The sequence below is a fragment of the Mobula hypostoma genome, chromosome 2 (genome assembly GCF_963921235.1).
Source record: "Mobula hypostoma chromosome 2, sMobHyp1.1, whole genome shotgun sequence".
In the NCBI taxonomy this organism is placed as follows: domain Eukaryota; kingdom Metazoa; phylum Chordata; class Chondrichthyes; order Myliobatiformes; family Myliobatidae; genus Mobula; species Mobula hypostoma.
Genome location: NC_086098.1, coordinates 197,354,931 through 197,375,994, shown reverse-complemented (window position 1 = coordinate 197,375,994; position 21,064 = coordinate 197,354,931). Strand labels below are relative to the sequence as shown.

General features: G+C 42.1%; 1 long non-coding RNA gene across 1 annotated transcript; it reads right to left on the bottom strand.

Moving 5' to 3' along the window:
* Window positions 1–4,376: 4,376 nt before the first annotated feature.
* On the bottom strand, window positions 4,377–19,544 carry LOC134336525 (uncharacterized). The gene is made up of 3 exons (XR_010015815.1): window positions 19,492–19,544; window positions 4,817–4,884; window positions 4,377–4,507 (listed from the first exon to the last, which is right to left on the bottom strand). It is a non-coding gene; the product is annotated as an uncharacterized LOC134336525 (long non-coding RNA).
* Window positions 19,545–21,064: the final 1,520 nt, after the last annotated feature.

Here is a 21,064-nt window from a genome sequence, read left to right as displayed (position 1 = left end):
TTGATTATGGGGAGCAAGGACATGGCAGACCAATTGAATAATTACTTTGGTTCTGTCTTCACTAAGGAGGACATAAATAATCTTCCAGAAATAGTAGGGGACAGAGGGTCCAGTGAGATAGAGGAACTGAGCGAAATACATGTTAGTAGGGAAGTGGTGTTAGGTAAATTGAAGGGATTAAAGGCAGATAAATCCCCAGGGCCAGATGGTCTGCATCCCAGAGTGCTTAGGGAAGTGGCCCAAGAAATAGTGGATGCATTGGTGATAATTTTTCAAAACTACTTAGATTCTGGACTAGTTCCTGACGATTGGAGGGTGGCTAATGTAACCCCACTTTTTAAAAAAAGGAGGGAGAGAGAAACCGGGGAATTATAGACCAGTTAGCCTAATGTCGGTGGTGGGGAAACTGCTGGAGTCAGTTATCAAAAATGTGATAACAGCACATTTGGCGAGCGGTGAAATCATCGGACAAAGTCAGCATGGATTTGTGAAAGGAAAATCATGTCTGACGAATCTCATAGAATTTTTTGAGGATGTAACTAATAGAGTGGATAGGGGAGAACCAGTGGATGTGGTATTTTTGGATTTTCAAAAGGCTTTTGACAAGGTCCCACACAGGAGATTAGTGTGCAAACTTAAAGCACACGGTATTGGGGGTAAGGTATTGATGTGGATAGAGAATTGGTTAGCAGACAGGAAGCAAAGAGTGGGAATAAACGGGACCTTTTCAGAATGGCAGGCAGTGACTAGTGGGGTACCGCAAGGCTCAGTGCTGGGACCCCAGTTGTTTACAATATATATTAATGACTTGGATGAGGGAACTAAATGCAGCATCTCCAAGTTTGCGGATGACACGAAGCTGGGCGGCAGTGTTAGCTGTGAGGAGGATGCTAAGAGGATGCAGAGTGACTTGGATAGGTTGGGTGAGTGGGCAAATTCATGGCAGATGCAATTTAATGTGGATAAATGTGAAGTTATCCACTTTGGTGGCAAAAATAGGAAAACAGATTATTATCTGAATGGTGGCCAATTAGGAAAAGAGGAGGTGCAACGAGACCTGGGTGTCATTATACACCAGTCATTGAAAGTGGGCATGCAGGTACAGCAGGCGGTGAAAAAGGTGAATGGTATGCTGGCATTTATAGCAAGAGGATTCGAGTACAGGAGCAGGGAGGTACTACTGCAGTTGTACAAGGGCTTGGTGAGACCACACCTGGAGTATTGTGTGCAGTTTTGGTCCCCTAATCTGAGGAAAGACATCTTTGCCATAGAGGGAGTACAAAGAAGGTTCACCAGATTGATTCCTGGGATGGCAGGACCTTCATATGAAGAAAGACTGGATTGACTAGGCTTGTATTCGTTGGAATTTAGAAGATTGAGGGGGGATCTGATTGAAACGTATAAAATCCTAAAGGGATTGGACAGGCTAGATGCAGGAAGATGTTGGGGAAGTCCAGAACGAGGGGTCACAGTTTGAGGCTAAAGGGGAAGGCTTTTAGGACTGAGATTAGGAAAAACTTCTTCACACAGAGAGTGGTGAATCTGTGGAATTGTCTGCCACAGGAAACAGTTGAGGCCGGTTCATTGGCTATATTTAAGAGGCAGTTAGATATGGCTCTTGTGGCTACGGGGATCAGGAGGTATGGAGGGAAGGCTGGTGCAGGGTTCTGAGTTGGATGATCAGCCATGATCATAATAAATGGTGGTGCAGGCTCGAAAGGCCGAATGGCCTACTCCTGCACCTATTTTCTATGTTTCTATGAGAGCATTTGTGATGATTCATCTCTGTTCCAAGATTGATGCCAGCTGTCTGAGAACTTGGTTATGCCGCCAAGTGTACCGCCCCTGGGTGAGGCTCATAACATACCTTCCCTGCCTTCTCTTCAACACACCTCAAATACTGTCAGCGTGTCTTCCGTGAGCTCAGGTTAGGCCCTAATACAAGACCCGTGTTCCTCGAAGCCGATGACTCACCCTCCAGACCTTGACTTCTAATCAGAATTAGGTTTAATATCACTGGCATATGTCATGAAATTTGTTAGCGGCAGCGGTACAATGCAATACATGACAAAAATAGAAAAATAAATCAATGAATTACAGTAAATATATATGTATATTAAATAGTTAAATTTAAAACAGTGCAAAAACAGAAATAAGTGAGGTGGTGTTCATGATTAATGTTCATTTGGAAATGGATTGTCGAGGGAAGAAGCTGTTCCTGAATCACTGAGTGGATACCTTCAGACTTCTGTAACTCCTTCCTCATGATAACAATGAGAAGAGGGCATGGCCTGGGTGATGAGGGTCCTTCATAATGAATGCCACCTTTCTGAGGTGCCACTCCTTGAAGAAGTCTTGGATACTATGAACACTAGTACCCACGATGGAGCTGACTAATTTTACAACCTTCTGAAGCTTCTTAACAATACCATACCAGACAGCGAGGAAGCCTATCAGAATGCTCTCCACAGGACATCGGTGGAAGTTTTTGAGTGTTCTAGGTGACAAACTAAATCTCCTCAAACTCCTAATGAAATATAGCCACTGTCTTGCCTTCTTTATATGTTGGGACCAGGTTAGACTTTAAGATAGGAGGATCCAGATGCACACTTTCAAATCCTACAATTGTGGTAAGTTTGTTGTGATGAGAATCTCAGCCCTTCTACCAGATTAGTTTTGATGTGCTGGAACATCAGCCAAAATGGTACATGCAATATCCTAGCAATTATTCCTTGAATTGATATCTCATTCTTTTTGCTTCATTTCAGTGGACTGGAGTATGTCTTAGAAAATATTTTGATAGATTTAGACAAGATGAGAAATATCAGAAAATTAATTCAAATAAGGAACTGACACAAAAATGTGAAATACACCATTTTATTTGACACTTCCTCTTAATCAGGGGTCATATTACCCAAGCATCTGCATCCACTGAGTGTTTATTTACATTCATGAATTTCTGCTTGACAAACTCACTAACTTGATAATAAACTTTTAAATATTGTAAAAATAAAATCATAATCTGTTTTAAAAGCAAAATTATTTACTTTATATAGTGTGGGGGATAATCTGCAAAATAATCAGAACTGAACTTGTAAATTAATTTCTAGCTTGACTTCAGTGTCAATTTAGGGAGGAGAGTAGAAACGTGAAACACAAATAAAACTTACACTTTGAGCTAAGTTTAGTACAAAGCAACAGGTACCTTGTAATAAATAGTACTTTCAAAGAATATATTTATGCATTAGCAGCATTGCTAGGCATTGTGTTACTCTCTTTTTAAGACCAACCTCTTGTTTTTAGATTTTCTTGAAAGATTTTGGTGCCAGTCTTAAAGTCTGAAAAGGTCTGTAAGGTCTGAAAAATGCATCAAGTCAGGAAGGAAACAGAAGGTTAGTTAACTCTGATGAATGGTCAAGTAACCAGTGTGAGAGCCAGAATGAATAAATAGTCATTTCTCTGCCTTTGACCTTTAGCATGGACATTGAAATACTTGGTGTTAACATTAGGTTTGGATATTGACTTCTTGCATTTTTGTGCATCTGAATAATTTTAATATATGTTATACAACCTGAAATATATTTCAAAAATTTACCTGCAAGCTCTGCACAATTCTTTCAGTGAAGGATTCTGAAGAGTGGATTTCTTGGAGAAAGCTTATTAAAAAAAAACACACCATTCAAATTTTCAAATGTACAGAATAACTTTTCAACCTCTGTTAAATGCCTTCTTTGCCTAGTTCAATACTACACATTGAAAGCCATTTTCTCATTTCCATCTCAGGATGAGCTTATTTAAATATGTGAAAATGATAGGCAGGCAGCAAATTAATTAATATGCCTAATGAAAACAAGTAAGACACATACTCAAGGGAACTTTATGACCAATTGTATTTTTCTGTTTGCTTAGGCTTGTGAAAGAATCCATTGTTCGTAATCTAGATTTTAGTCTCGTCATTAAGGTGAGGTCATCTTCCTGTCTGCATGGAACTGCGCCTTCAAAAATATTGTCATGCTAATCTGCACAGAATAATCTGAGAATATTCTAAACTGATTAAAGTTTACATCAAAATTGAGGCAAACAGCTATGTAAATATAGCCAACATGCTTAAAGCAAACATGCTCCAGTCAGTTTCTCTAAGCAAAATTGCAATGAGTTTTTCCATTTTATGCTATAACAATGAGACAACAATTTAAGTACTAGACCATAATCCAGGGGCCTGGAGTACCAATCCAAAAACCCAAATTCTAATTGTACAATGATAGCAATGAATTCAGTTATTCATTCAGAATTGAAAACCCAGTTCCAAATGATTTGATTTACTAGTGTACTTCCGGGCAGCTGGGGTTGGGGGGGGCGGAGGTGTAGTTGGTGGTATCAATAGGGAGTAGGGGCAAACAATATTTTCTTGCATGTGATTGCAGACTTTCAGCTGAGAGGTTGGCTTGTAAATCCTCCCTTTAATGGCCAAGCAAGCCCCTTTGTCCAAAGTAGTGATGCTCAGATCCTGAAAAATATATAAATATTAATATTTTATTTATTTTTAAAGGCAGGATACTTGTAGCATATGTGGCTCACAGGATCTGATAAGTACAAATTACTGGCAAAGAGAACTCAACCTTCAATAAACTTGAATCTAAGGGAAAATCAATTTTGCTCAAGTAACTCCCCTACTTTAATCTGAAGAAAAACATACAGATAAAACATTGTTGAATGCCTGTTCCAAAACCTTTACCATTTTTATCTTTAGTGTTAAACTGGATGGTAATAACAGCTCAGATCTTCACCCTTAAATTACTTTGTAAATATCAACTACCTGATGTTCTGTTGTGATGGATATTCACTTCTTTGTTGTTTGTGATACTTGCTTTCTGAACACAAAATCTGTTGTTTGTAAGATCAAAAACAGATGTAAGAAAACTTCCAAATAACAGTTTGTTTAACTTCTGATTGTAAAGAGGAGTCAGTCTTCAGTTCTTAAAATACGAGTGGAAAGCAGTAATCATTTTTAAGTTGAAACAGTACTCTCGATAGAAGAGCATTGCAAGCAATCTGTAAAAGCAGATCCTAGTTCACTGCATCTGCTTTATTATTGCTTAATGTGTAATGTAATACAATTTGTTATTTTTTCAAACAGACAAGTGGACTTTTACGTTGCTTAGATCAAGGAAGCTTGCAGAACAAATAGGTAATATCATTTAGCATATTAATAACTGGTGTGTTTATATTTAGAAGGTTTTATGTGCTCTCAAAGAAGTTAGCTTTACAACATTTATAGCATTAGTTGGAAACTCTGAGCAAAAGCTTGGAACTATATCAAAGGTTTATTTTAGTATCAAAGTATACAACTCTGAAATTCTCCAAAATGCTTTTAGATTGTTTGTGCTTCAAGGGTATTGCAAAAATATCATATGTGTGTGTGAAGTCACTCACGTGGTAGAAAAAGGGTATAAATGCAGAGAGCAGTCAGGCTTATTAGGAATGGGGTAAAGGAACGTCAAGTAGAAACATGGAAAAAAAACAAGTTGAATTAACATACATTTCTCCAGCTTTGGTTTCTGCAATGGATGACTTGTTCATCTGCAGCGTGTAATGCCTTTTTGGTTTATAGGAATTGTACCCATGTTTTGGAAATCCTTTATCCATTGAGTTTAAGAAATGCTTTATGTTTTGTGTTTTAGGAGATGGCTTGTGTATTAGAAATGTTCTGTAATTCGGAAATGTTTACGATAAAAATCCCTTATGTGTTTTAAATGTGTTTTAGAGTGTTGTTTGGATTTAAATATGTCACTGAAAATAAACGAATCGTGTTTTTAAAAACTTTGTTTGCTAAAAGTAACTTCTCATTGATAAGGAGAGGGGACTGAATGCTCAAAGTGGATATTAGCAGCTAAACTCACCATGGAGAATAAACAGGGAAATGTACTAGTCTTTGAAGATTGGATAGTTAGAGTAAAACAAGACCATAAGACATAGAAGCAGAATTAGGCTATTTGGCCCATCAATTCTGCTCCACCTCTTCATGGCCAATCCATTTTCTCTCTCAGTCCCAGTCTCCTGTCTTCTCCCTGTATCCCTTCATGGCCTGACTAATCAAGAATCTCTCAACCTCTGCGTTAAATATACCCAACGATTTGGCCTCCACAGCTGCCTGTGGCAATAAATTCCACAGATTTACCACTCCTAGCTAAAGAAATTCTTCTTCATCTCTGTTCTAAATTGATCTCCTCTGTTCTGAGACTGTGTTCTCTGGTCCTAGACCCACCCACCATAGGAAACATCCTCTCCACATTCACTCTGTTGAGGTCTTTCAACACTACAATGAGTTCTCCCCCTCATTCTAGTGAGAACAGACCCAGAGCCATCAAACACTCATACACAGTAAGCCTTTCAATCCCAGAGTATTTTTCCTGGACCTCCTTTGATCCCTCTCCAATGACAGCAAATCCTTTCTTAGATAAGGGGCACAAAACTGTTCACAATACTCAAAGTGAGGCCTCACCAGTGCCTTATAAAGCCAAAACATTAATTACATGAACACACAAAATGCTGGAGGAACTCAGCAGACCAGGCAGCACCTATTGAAAAGAGAACAGTCAACATTTCAGGCCAAGACCCTTCATTTTGTGTGTGTTTTTTTGGATTTCCAGCATCTGCAGATTTTCCCTTGTTTGACATTAATTACATCCTTCATTTTATATTCTAGACATCTCAAAATGAATGTTAATATTGCAGTTGCCTTCCTCACCACTGATTCAACTTTCAATTTAACTTTTAGGAAATGCTGCAAGAGGACACCCAAGTAGTTTTGCACCTCAGATTCTTAAATTTTCTCTCCATTTAGAAAATAGTCTGCACTTCTATTTCTTCTACCAAGGTGCATGACCACACACTTCCTAACACTGTATGCCATCTGTCATTTCTCTGTCCATTCCCCTAATCTGTCCAAGTCCTTCTGCAGCTTTCCTGTTTCCTCAACACTACCTGCATCTTCACCTATCTTCGTATAGTCTGCAAACTAGGCCATATAGCAATCCACATAATTGAAAATAATGTTAAAAAAGTGGTCCCAATACAGATCCCTTTCGAACACCACTAGTCACTGGCAGCCAACCAGTAAAGGCTTCCTTTATTCACATTCTTTTTCTCCTGTCAACAGCTAATGCTGTTGCCATGCTATTATCTTTCCTGTAATACCATGGGCTCTTAACTTGTTAAGCAGCCTCATGTGTGGCGTCTTTTCAAAGGCATTCTGAAAATCCAAGTACACAACATCCACCAATTCTTCAAATAATTCCAATAGATTTGTCAGGCAAGATTTTCCCTTAAGGAAACCCTGCTGATTTCAGCCTACTTTATCATGTACCTCCAAGAACTCCCAAACTACATACTTACTTAACAATCAACTTCAACATCTTCACAACCACAGATGTCAGATTAAACAGCCTATAATTTCCTTTCTTCTGCTTCTCTCCCTTCTTGAAGAGTGGAGTGACATCTTCAATTTTCCAGTCCTCCAGAGACATGCCAGAATCGATTAACGTTTTCAAAATCATCACAATCTCTTCAACTACTTCCTTCAGAACCCCAGGGTGTAGACCATCTGGTCCGGGAGATTTATCTACCTGCAGACATCAGTTTCCAAAGCACCTTCTCCCTAGTAATGGTATCTTCCTTCACATCTAACCCCAACACTCTCAAACTGCCTCCATACTGCTAGTGTCTTCCACAGAGAACACTGATGCAAAATACTTATTCAGTTCATCCACCATTTCATTGTCCCCCATTACTAGATTCCCAGCATCATTTTCCAGTGGTCCAATATTCACTCTCGCCTCTCTTTTACAGTTTATGTATCTGAAGAAACTTTTGGTACTGTCAGGGCACTGAAGCAGGGACCCAATCACAGGCCAAGTATTGTGTGCACTTTGGTATTTACTGAGTAGCAAATCCAGAGGGACAACAGAGTCGGAGTCAAAGTTCAGGCAGAGATCAAAAATTCCAGAGAAAACAAAAAACCAGAATTGGGAAACAGGCAAAGTCGATATTTGGACGGATAGAGTTCAGATACAAATGTTGGAAAGACTCAGGAAAATTCACTGGCACAATCTGACAACAAACAGTTGAAAACACAGGACTGAAATACACTGAGCAATAAACAGAGAGGCAAATGATAGGTGGAGCACAATGATCAGAAGTGGCAGCAAAACAGGTAATAATGAGAAACAGGTGAGAGGTGGAGTACTCAGTAATACAGGAGCTGGAGTGGAGTAGCAGCGCGGACAAGAGCACATGGCAGTACAAAATCACAGACTGACAGCTAGGGGAAAAACACAAAAAGACAAAGTTCAACTGAAGATACTGACAGTACCCCCACCCCACTCCGCACTGCTCTACCAACTCCTCCTGCTGATTCCACTCAGAGGGGTTCTGGGAGACCAGACATCGCAATACTGTCTCTAGCTGTTGGTTGGCCCACTCGGACTGGCCATTGGTCTGTGGGTAGAATCCCGAAGACAGACTCACTGAGGCACCCAGAAGATTACAGAATGCTCTCCAGGAGTTGGATGCGAATTGAGAGCTCCTGTCTGACACAACATCTACAGGTAAACCATGTAATTTAAAAACATGCAGTACTAGTAATTTTGCTGTTTCCTTGGCAGAGGGAAGTTTAGGTAAAGGAATGATTTATACAGACATGGAGAGATGATCAGCTACTGTGAGAATGGTGGTGTTAGCATCTGATGGGGGAAAACCAGGGTCAAAATCCAGGGCAATGTGGCACCAGGGTCTTTTGGGGATAGACAGGTGTTATATCAGACCAGCGGGTGACCAGTTAGAGTTCTTGCCCTGAGCACAGACCAAGCAGGCTGAGATGAATTTGCTGATGTCACCTCCCATGGAGGGCCACCAGAAATGCCGGCTGATGAAGGCCTGAGTACGCCTGGTTTCAGGGTGACAGCATAACCGGGAAGAATGCCCCACTGCAATACCTGTGAGTGGACAGAGCTGGGAACATAAACACAGTTAGTGGGGCATTGACTAGGGGCTGCCTCACTCTGTCGAGCAGCTTGCACAATGGACTCAATGTCCAATTGTGCTACACCCATGAGACAGTGAGGATGACATCAGGGGTCTCAGGGGTCTAAGAGGAGGGAAATCTTCAGGAGCGGGCATCAGGTTTTCTATCCTTGGAACCAGGGCTGAAGTAGCAGAGTAAAATTGAGTCTTGAGGAAAAGAGGGACCAATGAGCTTGACGGGAGTTGAGATGCTGGGCCATACGGATATATTCCTGATTCTTGTGATTAGTCCAGACTAAGAATAGCACCTTGGCTCCCTCCAACCAATGCCTCCACTCCTCCAGAGCTAGCTTCACAGCCAGCAGCTCCCAGTTTCCGGCATTGTAATTCCGCTCTTTAGGAGTGAGGCGGTGAGAGAAGGTGGTGCAGGGGTGTACCTTCCCATCCTTGGCCGAACACTGAGCGAGAACAGCTCCCACGCCAATGTCAGACACATCCATCTCCACAATGAACTGCTGGTCAGTGTCGGTTGAAATCAGGATAGGGGCAGATGTGAAACATTTCTTCAGGTCAGAGAATGCTCTTTCAGCAGCAGGGGACCAGGAGAATCTGACAACAGATGAAGTAAGAGCAGTGAGTGGTGCAGCCAATGTACTGTAATTTCTGATGAAGCGGCGATAGAAGTTAGCAGAGCCCAAGAAGCGTTGCAACTCCTGAAGAGTCGAAGGTTGGGGCCATTCACCACTGCCTTGACCTTCTGTTGATCCATCTGAATGGATCCACCTGAAATTACATACCCCAGGAAGGAAACAGTATTGCGATGAAACTCACATTTCTCAGCCTTCATAAAAAGCTGGTTCTCCAGAAGGTGCTGGAGAACTCTGCGGACATGACCTGTGTGCTCAGCAAGGGACTTAGCAAAAATCAAAATATTGTCGAGATATACAAAAACAAATTGGTTCAGCATGTCCCTGAGAATGTCATTTACCAGGGCTTGGAAGATGGCAGGGGCATTGGTAAGACCGATTGGCATGACCAGATACTCGTAATGGCCTGAGGTGGTGTTGTAGGCCGTCTTCCACTCGTCCCCTTGGAGGATGCGGACAAGATGGTAGGCGTTACAAAGATCAAGCTTGGTGAAAACTGAGGCTCCTGGTAGTAGTTCAAATGCTGAGATCGTTCAGTCAATGCATGGACGGAAGGAGCTGTCCTTCTTTTCAACAGAGAAAATACCAGCACCAGCAGGGGAGTAAGTCAGCCGGATGATGCCTGCAGCCAGAGACTCTTGAATGTATTTACTCATGGCTTCTATTTCAGGTACGGACAGGGAATACAGGCGGCCCCTTCGGGTAGATGTGCCAGGCAAGATGTCAATGGCACAATCATATGGACGATGAGGTGATAGGAAAGCGGCCCAGGACTTGCTAAACACAGCCTTGAGGTCCATGTATTCAGGAAGGATGGCACTAAGGTCCGGAAATTCCTCAGGGGGTTCTGGGCTTGGAGACAAGGGGATCTGAGCATGGCAGAGGCAGTGGGAGTGATAGAATGGGCTCCAGCCTACAATCTTGTGACTAAGCCAGTCAATGTGGGGGTTGTGTTTAACTAACCAGGGATGGTCCAGGACAATGGGAGCTTGAGGAGAGTCAATAACATAAATGGTTAACTGATCATGATGGTTGCCGGATAAACTGAGGCTCACAGGGGCCATGACATGGATGATGTTAGCCAGTCTCTGACCGTTCAAGGAGTTGGCCACCAATGGTGACTGGAGACGTGGGTAATCCCCACTCGGCAGCCAAGCCAGAATTGATAAAACACCCCTCCGCACCAGAATCGACCAAGATGGAGACTGCTCACCGTTGGACGCCCCACTCCAGAGAAGCAGGTATGAGAGTGAGTGGCGTCGAGGAGGGCCAGACAGGGGTCACGCACACCAGTACTCCTCATCCTACTGGTGAGCGTTTGGCTTTTACTGGGCAGGTGGAGATGAAGTGGACTGGTTGGCCACAGTACATACAGGAATGGGTGCTGATTCTCCTTTGTCTTTCAGTCGGCGTCAGGCAGGTACAGTCAATCTTCATAGCTTCAGGCTCTGGAATGGGAATTGTAGATGGGGGCAAACGGCAGGGAAATGTAGACTGACGAGGAGCTTGAAACTCACCTAGTGCCCCAGGGATCCTCTGGAACCCCTCCCTCTGCAGCACTACAGAAGGCAAACATCAATACGGATGGCCAAATCCACCAGAGCTTCAAAGGTGGCAGGAAGTTCCTGGGTGACCAGCTCATCTTTGATGTTTTTGGAGAGACCATTCAGGAAGGTGTCATACTGTGCTTCTGAGTTCCAGCCGCAGGAGGTGGTTAGGGTCCGGAAAACTCTGTGGTGTAATCTGACACAGATCTGTGCCCCTGGTGCATGTGCAGCATTTCACAGGAACCTCTCGCCAATGTTTGGAGCAATCAAGCACTTTTCTCATCTCCTCAGAAAATAACTGAAAACTGATGCAGAAAGGAGAGCCTGCCTCCCAAACGGCTGTTCCCCATTCTCTCACCCGACCACACAGTTGAGTGATGACATAGGCCACCTTGGCTCAATCAGTCAGAAAGGTTGTTAGTTGTAATGCAAAAATGAGGGTGCACTGGGAAAGGGAAGAGCGGCAGGTACCAGGCTCACCTGAGTACTTTTCTGGAGGAGGCAGACAGGGCTCTTGGACAGGAATGGGTAAGCAATAACACAGAGGACGAGGCAGAAGATGCAGTTGCAGAATGTTGATGGGCGCTCTGGGACAGCTGGTGTGACTAAGTCTGGGCCACAAGATTGGCTACATTCGCAGAAAGAGACTCCGCTGCCCTGAACACGAAGTCCAGCTGGTTCTGGTGTTTCCCCAGCATCACTCCCTGTTGTTCCAGGGAGCTCTCAGACCACTGGCGTCTGCTGGATCTATTCTGGCCAGATTGTACTGTCAGGGCACAGAAGCAGGTACCCAATCGCAGACCAAGTATTGTGCGCATTGTGTATTTACTGAGTAGCAAATCCAGTGGGACAACAAAGTCGGCATAAAAGTTCAGGTGGAGATCAAGAATTCCAGAGAAATCCATAAACCAGAATCAGAAAACAGGCAGAGTCGATATTCGGACGGACAGAGTTCAGATACAAATGTGGAAAGGCTCAGGAAAATTCATTGGCACAATCTGGCAATAAACAGGTGAAAAGACAGGACTAAACTACACTGAGCAATAAACAGAGAGGCAGATGATAGGTGGAGCACAATGAGACAGAAGTGGCAGCAAAACAAGCAATAATGAGAAACAGGTGAGAGGCGGAGTACTCAGTAATATAAAACAGGAGCGAGGACAAGTGCACATGGGGCATGAAAACAAACAAGAAGCACCTGGCGATACAAAACCACAGACTGACGGCTAGAGGGAAAACAGACAAAAAGACAAAGTTCAACTGGAGGTACCGACAAGTATCCTCTTTAACATTATTCACCGCTTACATTAATATTCCATATTTTCCCTCTTTATGACTTTCTTTTGTTGTCTTCTGTTGGTTTTTAAAATCTTCCCAATCCTCTAACATCCCACTAATTTTTGATCTATAACATGCCCTCTCTTTGGCTTTTATAAAACCATAAGATCATAAGACATAGGAGCAGAATTAGGCCATTTGGCCGATCAGGTCTGCTCCGCCATTTAATCATGGCTGATCCTTTTTTTCACTCTCAGCCCCACTCCCCAGTCTTCGCCCCACAAATTTTGATGCTGTATCCAATCAAGAACCTATCAAGCTCTGCCTTAAATATGCCCAACAACCTGGCCTTCACAGCTGCCGATGGTAATAAATTCCATAAATTCACCACCTTCTGGCTAAAGAAATTTCTCTGCATCTTTGATTAAATGGACGGCCCTCTATCCTGAGGTTGTGTCCGAGACCACCCCTCCCCCTACCATGGGAAAGATCCTTTCCATCTATTCTGTTTAGGCCTTTCAACATTTGAAAGGTTTCAATAAGATTCCACTTCATCCTTCTAAATTCCGGCAAGTACAGACCCGGAGCTATCAAACATTCCTCATATGACACCCTTACATTTCCCGAATCATCCTTGTGAACCTCCTCTGACCCCTCTCTAATGCCAGCACATCTTCTCTTAGTTGAGGAACCCAAAACTGTACACAATACTTAACATGAGGCCTCACCAGTGCCTTATAAAGCTTCAGCATCGCATCTTTGCTCTTATATTCCAGACCTTTTGAAATGAATTCTAACATTGTATTTGCCTTCCCTACCACCAACTCTACCTGCAAGTTAACCTTTTGGGAGCTCTGCATCTCAGATTTTTTGATTTGCTCCCCATTTAGAAAATAGTCTGCACGTTTATTTCTTCTACCAAAGTGCATGACCATGCACATTCCAACTCTGTATTTCATTTGCACTCTTTTGCTCATTCTCCTAATTGGTCTAAGTGCTTCTGCAGTTAAGTAGTGCTTCCTCAACACTATCTGCCCCTCCACCAATCTTCGTATCATCTGAAAACATGGCAACAAAGCCATCTATTCCATCATCTAAGTCATTGATATACAGCATAAAAAGAAGCGGTCCCAACACCGACCCCTGCGGAACACCATTAGTCATTGACAGCCAATCAGGAAAGGATCCTTTTATTCCCACTCTCTGCTTCCTACCAATCAGCCAATGCTTTAATCATGCCAGTAACTTTCCTGCAATACCATGGGCTCTTAACTTGCTAAGCAGCATCATGTATGGCAGGTTGTCAAAGGCCTTCTGAAAGTCCAAATATACAACATCCACTGCATCCCCTTTATCTATCCTACGTGTGATCTTCTCTAAGAATTCCAGCAGGTTTGTCAGGCAAGGAAACCATGCTGACTTTGTCCTACCTTGTCCTGTGTCACCAAGTACTCCATAACCTCATCCTTAACAATTGACTCCAACATCTTCCCAACCACTGAGGCCAGGCTAACTGGTCTATAATTTCCTTTCAGCTGTTTTCGTCCTTTCTTAAAGAGTGGAGTGGCATTTGCAGTTTTCCAGTCCTCTGTCACTATGCCAGAGGCCAATGATTTTTGAAAGATCACTACTACTACCTCCACATTCTCTACCTCTACCTCTTTCAGAACCCTGGGGTGTAGTTCATCTGGTCCGGGTGACTAATGTACCCTTAGATCTTTCAGCTTTTTGAGCAACATTTCCCTCGCAATAATAACTGCATTCACTTCTCTTCCCTCACACCCTTCAAAGTCTGGCACAATGTTAGCGTCTTCCACAGTGAAGATTGATGTAAAATACTTCGTCAGTTCATCTGCCATCTCCTTGGCCCCTGTTATTATTTCTCTGACTGTACTTTCTAGTGGTCATAAATCTACTCTCATCTCTCTTTTATTTATTACATACTTGAAAAAGCTTTTACTATCCACTTGGATATTGTTCGCTAACTTGCTTTCATATTTCATCTTTCCCCTCCTAATAATTATTTTAGTTGCTTTCTGTAGGGTTTTAACAGCTTCCCAATCCTCTGTCTTCCCATTAATTTTTGCTTTGTTGTATACCCTCTATTTTGCTTTTGCATTAGCTTTGACTTCCCTTGTCACCCACAGTTGTACTACTTCGCCATTTGAGTATTTCCTTGTTTTTGGAATACATCTATCCTGCACCTTCTTCATTTTTCCCCTGAAACTCATGCCATTGCTGCTCTGCTGTCATCCCTGCCAACATCTCCTTCCAAGTTCCTTTAGCCAACACATACCATGATAATTTTCTTTGCTCCACTAAAATACTGCTACTTTCTCCTTATCAAATTTCAAGATGAACTCAATTATATTGTGATCACTGCTTCCTAAGGGTTCTTTTACATTAAGCTCCCTCATCACTTCTGGTTCATTACACAACACCCAATCCAGTATAGCTGATCCCCTTGTAGGCTCATTGACAAACTGCTCTAAAAAGCCATCTCGTAGGCATTCAATAAACTCACTGTTTTGAGATCCATTACCAACCTAATTTTCCCAATCGACATTCATGTTGAACTTTCCCATGACTATCATAACATTGCCCTTTTGACACACCTTCTCTATTTCCTGTTGTAATCTGTGGTCCACCTCCCATCTTCTGTTGGGAGGCCTGTCTATAACTGCATTTACCCCTTTAACCTTTTACCCTTGCAGCTTCTTAACTCAACCCACAAGGATTCAAATCTTCCAGTCCTATATCACATCTTCCTACTGATTTGATGCCATTCTTTACCAGCAGAGCCACACCACCCCCTCTGCCTTCCTTCCTATCCCCCCAACACAATGTGTAATCTTGAACATTCAGCTCCCAACTACAACCATCCTTCAGCCATGATTCAGTGATGGGCACACCATCAAACCTGACAATCTGTAAAAGTGCAACAAGATCATCCACCTTATTTCTTATACTCCGTGCATTGAGATATAACTCTTTGAATACTGCATCTGGTATCCTTTTTCATTCTGCATCCCTAATGCACTGATACTCACCCTGTTGGATGCAATTATATTCTATCATCTGCCTGTTCTTCCTGACAGTCTGACTGCACGCTATCTTCGCTTTTTTAACGTCCGTCCTATCCTGAGTCCCTTCACTCCGCCCCCCCACCATCAAATTAGTTTAAAACCCCCACAATACCTCTTAAAAAACCCACCCCTGAAAATATTGGTTCCACTTGGGTTCAGGTGCAACACATCACTTTTGAACAGGTCATACCTCCCCCAGAAGAGATCCCAGTTACCCAAGAATCTGAAGCCCTGCCCCCCTGCACCAGCTTCTCAGCCCAGCATTAATCTTCCAAATCACCCTGCTTCTGCCCTCACTGATGCATGGCACAGGCAGCAATCCAGAAATTACTACCTGGGACTTCCAGCTTTCTGCCTGGCTCTCTAAATTCTCTTTTCAGGATCTCTTTGCTTTTCCTCCCTATGTCATTGGTACCAACATGTACTAAGACATCTGGCTGCTCTCCCTCCCTCTCCAAGATGCTGTGGACGCGAGCCAAGAGGTCCTGGACTCTGCCACCTGGGAAGCAACATACCATTCCTGTGTCCCACTCACATCAACAGAATCTCCTGTCTGTTCCCCTGACTACTGAGTCCCCTATCACTACCATTCCCCTCTTCTCGCTCTTTCCCTTCTGCACCACGGACCTATACTCACTGCCAGTAACCCACTCTCCATGGCATTCCCCTGGGGGTCATTCTCCACAACAGTATCCAAAGTGATATACTCATTGTTGAGGGGAATGGCCACAAGGTTGCTCTGTGCTAACTGTCTATTGACATTTCCATTTCTTTTGACAGTCACCCAGCTACTCACCTCCTGCAACTTCAAGGTGACTATTTCCCTGGAATTCTGATCTATTATCTTCTCATTCTCCCATACAAGCCAAAGGTCATCCAACTGCTGCTCCAGATCCCTAACACGGTCTTCAAGGAGCTGCAGCTGGATGCACTTCACACAGATGTAGTTCCCTGGGAGACTGTGGGTCTCCCAAGACTCCAGCATCCGGCATGAAGAACACGCAACAGCCATTTACTACTCTGGGTACAGTAAGGGAGAGAAAAAGAAACCTTAACAGAAGCTTACTCACAGCTGACAGCTCTTCCAAGCTGAAGCCTCCTTTTTGAACCAATGTCTGACACTCCTACTCTCACCACTGGGCAACTCCCAACAACGGCCACGCCGCTCGTCCCTTTTGTACTTTTAAACAAGTGTCGCTGAGCTACAAGAAACCTCGTTGCTGTGGCCTGCTCCTGCAACTGGTTGGGTCGTTCGAATGTTAGTTTTGACTTGCCTTGTCAGCCACAGTTGTGTCATCCTGCCCTTAGAATGCTTCCTCTTCCTTGGGATGTATCTGTCCTGCGCCTCCCAAATTCCTTGCAGAAATTCCAGCCATTTTTGTTCCACCATCATCCTCTTCCAATCAACTTTGACCTCCTCCTCTCTCATGCCTCTGTAATTCCCTTTACTCCACTGTAATACTGATACATCTGGCTTTAGTTTCTCCCTCTCAAATTGCAGGGTGAATTCTATCACATTATGATCGCAGGTCCCTAAGTGTTCCTTTACCTTAATCAATTCCTATTCATTGCACAACACCCAATCCAGGGTAGCTGATCCCCTGGTGCGCTCAACCATGAGAGGAGGGGGCTCAGGACACAGCCCTGGGGGGCTCCTGTGTTGAGGGTCAGAGGAGCAGAGGTGAGTGTGCCCATCTTTACCACCTGTCAGCGATCTGACAAGAAGTCCAGGATCCAGCTGCACAAGGCGGGGTGCAGGTCAAGATTTCTGAGCTTCTTGTCGAGCCTGGGGAGGGTTAAGAGTCAGATCAAAGGCTAGCTCCTTACTTTTGGCTAATTTCCAGAAGCTTTCCCATTAAGACCAAAATTGGAATAGAATGTAATCTCTCTTTTCCTAAACATATAGATCCGTATTGTAATCTAATAATTGCACAGTGAAAGTCTACTCAGATAGAAGGTAAAGGAAAAGAAGAAGCTGCAGAGGTAACTATTTTACATATGTTTGCTTGTTATGTACATTTATTAGGACTAATGGGTGCTAAAATATCATCTGATGCTTTGGTTCTGAGACTGCTAAACGAAAGAGGACTCATATAGGATCTGCTGTAAAATTGCAACAGACTGTAAGAAACCCTGCCTTGAAAATACAATTCTTAATTTTGCATACTTCAATCAAATCATTCCTCAAACTTCGCCACTTCAATAAAAATGAATATCCAGTTTTTCCTTGTAATTGAGATGTTGCAACTCGGGCAATGTCCTGATCGATCCCCTCTGTACACTCTCCAGTGCAATTATCTTCTCTTGACTGTGCTGACCAGCAGGGACAGTACTCCAACTGAAGACTAACTAATGTTTTGTGTCTTTTTACCATAAGTTCCCTCCCTTTATAATCTATGCTCTGGCCAATGAAGGCTAGTATGATTTTTTGTCTTCTTAACTATGTATTGCTGCTTTCAGGGACTGTGGACATGTATATCAAAGTTGCTCTATTTTGTTCTGATTTGTTTAAATCAAGCATTACCACTACCTTTGAAATTATTGAAACAGTGGCTCTCAACATGGACCATAGGGTCTCCTGGGGACTATCTGGCCCCACAGGGGGCGGTGCTGGATTTCATAGGGGCCACAAATAATAAACAAGAAATGGGGTGCCACAGGGGTTTCTGAATAAGCCATAATAAGTTTACTGCTTTAATGAAATATTACTAACATATGTAAATAAAAAAGAAATTAAATTTCTCTGGGAGAAAGCGAAGTTGTTTTGAATTTCCCACCTCCTATCAAGTTGAATGCAGTTTTAGTCAAGCTCTTCACCTGCTATCAAAAGCTCATGATGGTCTTGATGTTGTGAAAAGAGGTGATCTTTGATTATCTTGAACCAAGTTACAATCAGATATTCAAAAACTCACTAGTTTGCATCAGTTGCAAGGATCTCACTAAATATCCAAAGTAATAATATTAAGCATGTTTTTGTTGCTGGCTGGAAGAACATTATACTACCAGTAGAAGTGGTAAAGGCAGGTTCAATTTTGTCATTTAAAGAAAATTGGATAGGTATATGGACAGTAAAGGAATGGAGGCTTATGGGCTGAGGGCAGGTAGATGGGAATAGATGAGAGTAAGCGTTCGGCACAAACTGGAAGGGCCGAGATGGCCTGTTTCTGTGCTGTAATTGTTATATGGTTATATTATAAATAATGTATCCTATTCAATGCTTTGAAATAGTTTTATTTTTATATGCACCTTTAACATTATACTTAACATATAGTAATATCTATAACATGTTAAAACATAAATATTGACTGTATATTAGAATAATGAGCACAGTTGACCAGAAACAATCTTTAGCAATTAACAGAGACTTTGGAGGGTGGGGGCTACAGAGGTAAATGGAAGTCAGAAATGGGTAATGAGCAGAAAAGGGTTGAGAACCACTGATTTCAAATCTGAGCAACACACACAAAATGCTGGCAGAACTCAGCAGGCCAGTCAGCATCTATGGAAAAGAGTACAGTTAACATTTCAGGCCAAATCCCTTCGGTAGTCGAAGGGTTTCGGCCCGAAACATTGACTGTACTCTTTTCCTAGATACTGCCTGACCTGCTGAGTTCCTCCAATATTTTGTGAGTGTTGCTCAGATTTCCAGCATCTGCAGATTTTCTTTTGTTTGTGATTATGATAATTACTTATTTTCTCTCAATCTCTCTCCCTTCTTAACTTGTGGGTTCACTTTTGCTATTCTCCGATCCATGGGAATAATTCCAGTGTCTATAGACATTCAAAGAGGATCTTGAAGCTACCTTTATCAACAGCGTATACACCACCTCTTTCAAATCTCAAGATCATTTGCTTTTTATTGGTTTTTAATCTCACCAACATCTCCAGTACTATGTATTTATTCATACTTACTTATTCCTTTCATTTCCTCTTTCTCAATGGTACCTCTGGTAGATTTTGAGTCTACTTTTGAAGACAGACACAAAACAGTTGATTAGTTCCTCTGCCATTTCATTATTTTTTTAAAGGTTGAAAGATTGGGAACCGTTGATATTCAATGTAAAATAGATTCCTTGTACACAAGTAATTAGAAGTTAACATGCAGATACAGTAAGCCAATAAGAATTCATAGAGACATAGAAAATAGGTGCAGGAGTAGGCCATTCGGCCCTTCGAGCCTGCACCGCCATTCAGTATGATCATGGCTGATCATCCAACTCAGAACCCTGCACCAGCCTTCACTCCATACCCCCTGTTAGCCACAAGTTTGATGGCCAGAGGCAGGAATGACCTCCCACCAAATTCAAATCCTATGTTGGCCTTTATTATGAGAGGATATGAATATAGGAATAAAGGCATGATATGTAACTATATTGGACTTCGATAAGACTGCATCTGGAGTATTATGCTCTCCTCATCTAAACAAAAATTGCCATAGAATATCTTCAATGAAGATACATCAGGTTGCCTCCTGTGATTTTCCACTTGAAGTGAAAGTGAGTGGACTAGGACTGTATTTTCTAGACATTAGAATAATCAGAGAAAATCTTGAAATATTATTGTACTGGCTGGTTGCAGTGTTTTCCCTTATTGTGCAGTTTATGGCCAGGTGTCATAGTCTCAGAATAATGGCTAGTACTGAAATTCTTAATCCAGAAGAGATGTGAAAACTCATTCAAAATTTGAATAGAAAGGGGTCCAAGGGATACCAGGCAATGCAATGTTCTACTTTCTTGAAAAACAGTGGAGCATGTTCAGAAGGAACAATGGCCTCATCCATCTTCTAGTTTGCATGTTCAAACATTTTCCTTTACATTTGTCAATCTTTTAGGAATATCCAGAAGACATGATAATACAGTCCACAAATAAAGCTTATTTTGAAGCTAATCAATAGTATTTCTTTTTTTTTCCCATTGAACTCTCCTACAAAAGTGCTTTCATTGTGATTAAGTTTAACACACTACAACCTATCAGTATAAGAATAACTCCAGCCTATTGCTCATAGCAGCACCAGCAGAAATAGCTTACAGCTGGTTGGGTCATCCTGTGCTTTGGGAATAGCAACAGAGCATGGTAACTTGGAAAGATTCCAGAAGCATGAGTGTTTTACTATATAGAGTAGCCTCATTATTCTAATGATAGAATGAGCAGTGAGTAACCTGGTGCATCCACTTTAAGCCACAAAACTAATTGCAATGAGTTAAGTGAATTATACATCCTTAAATCAATTAAAAGGCAACTACTTCTCAACTATACCGTGGATTCCCAGAATTAGTACATGTCAGGACCAGTATATTTTGGACCAATTAAGTGGCTCCTAATTAGCTGAAGTTTCATGGATATAGAATCAGAATTAGGTTTGATATCATTGGCATACGTCGTGAAATTTGTTGTTTTGCAGCATCAATACACATACTTTATACTTTATTGTCGCCGAACAATTGATACTAGAACGTACAATCATCATAACGATATTTGATTCTGC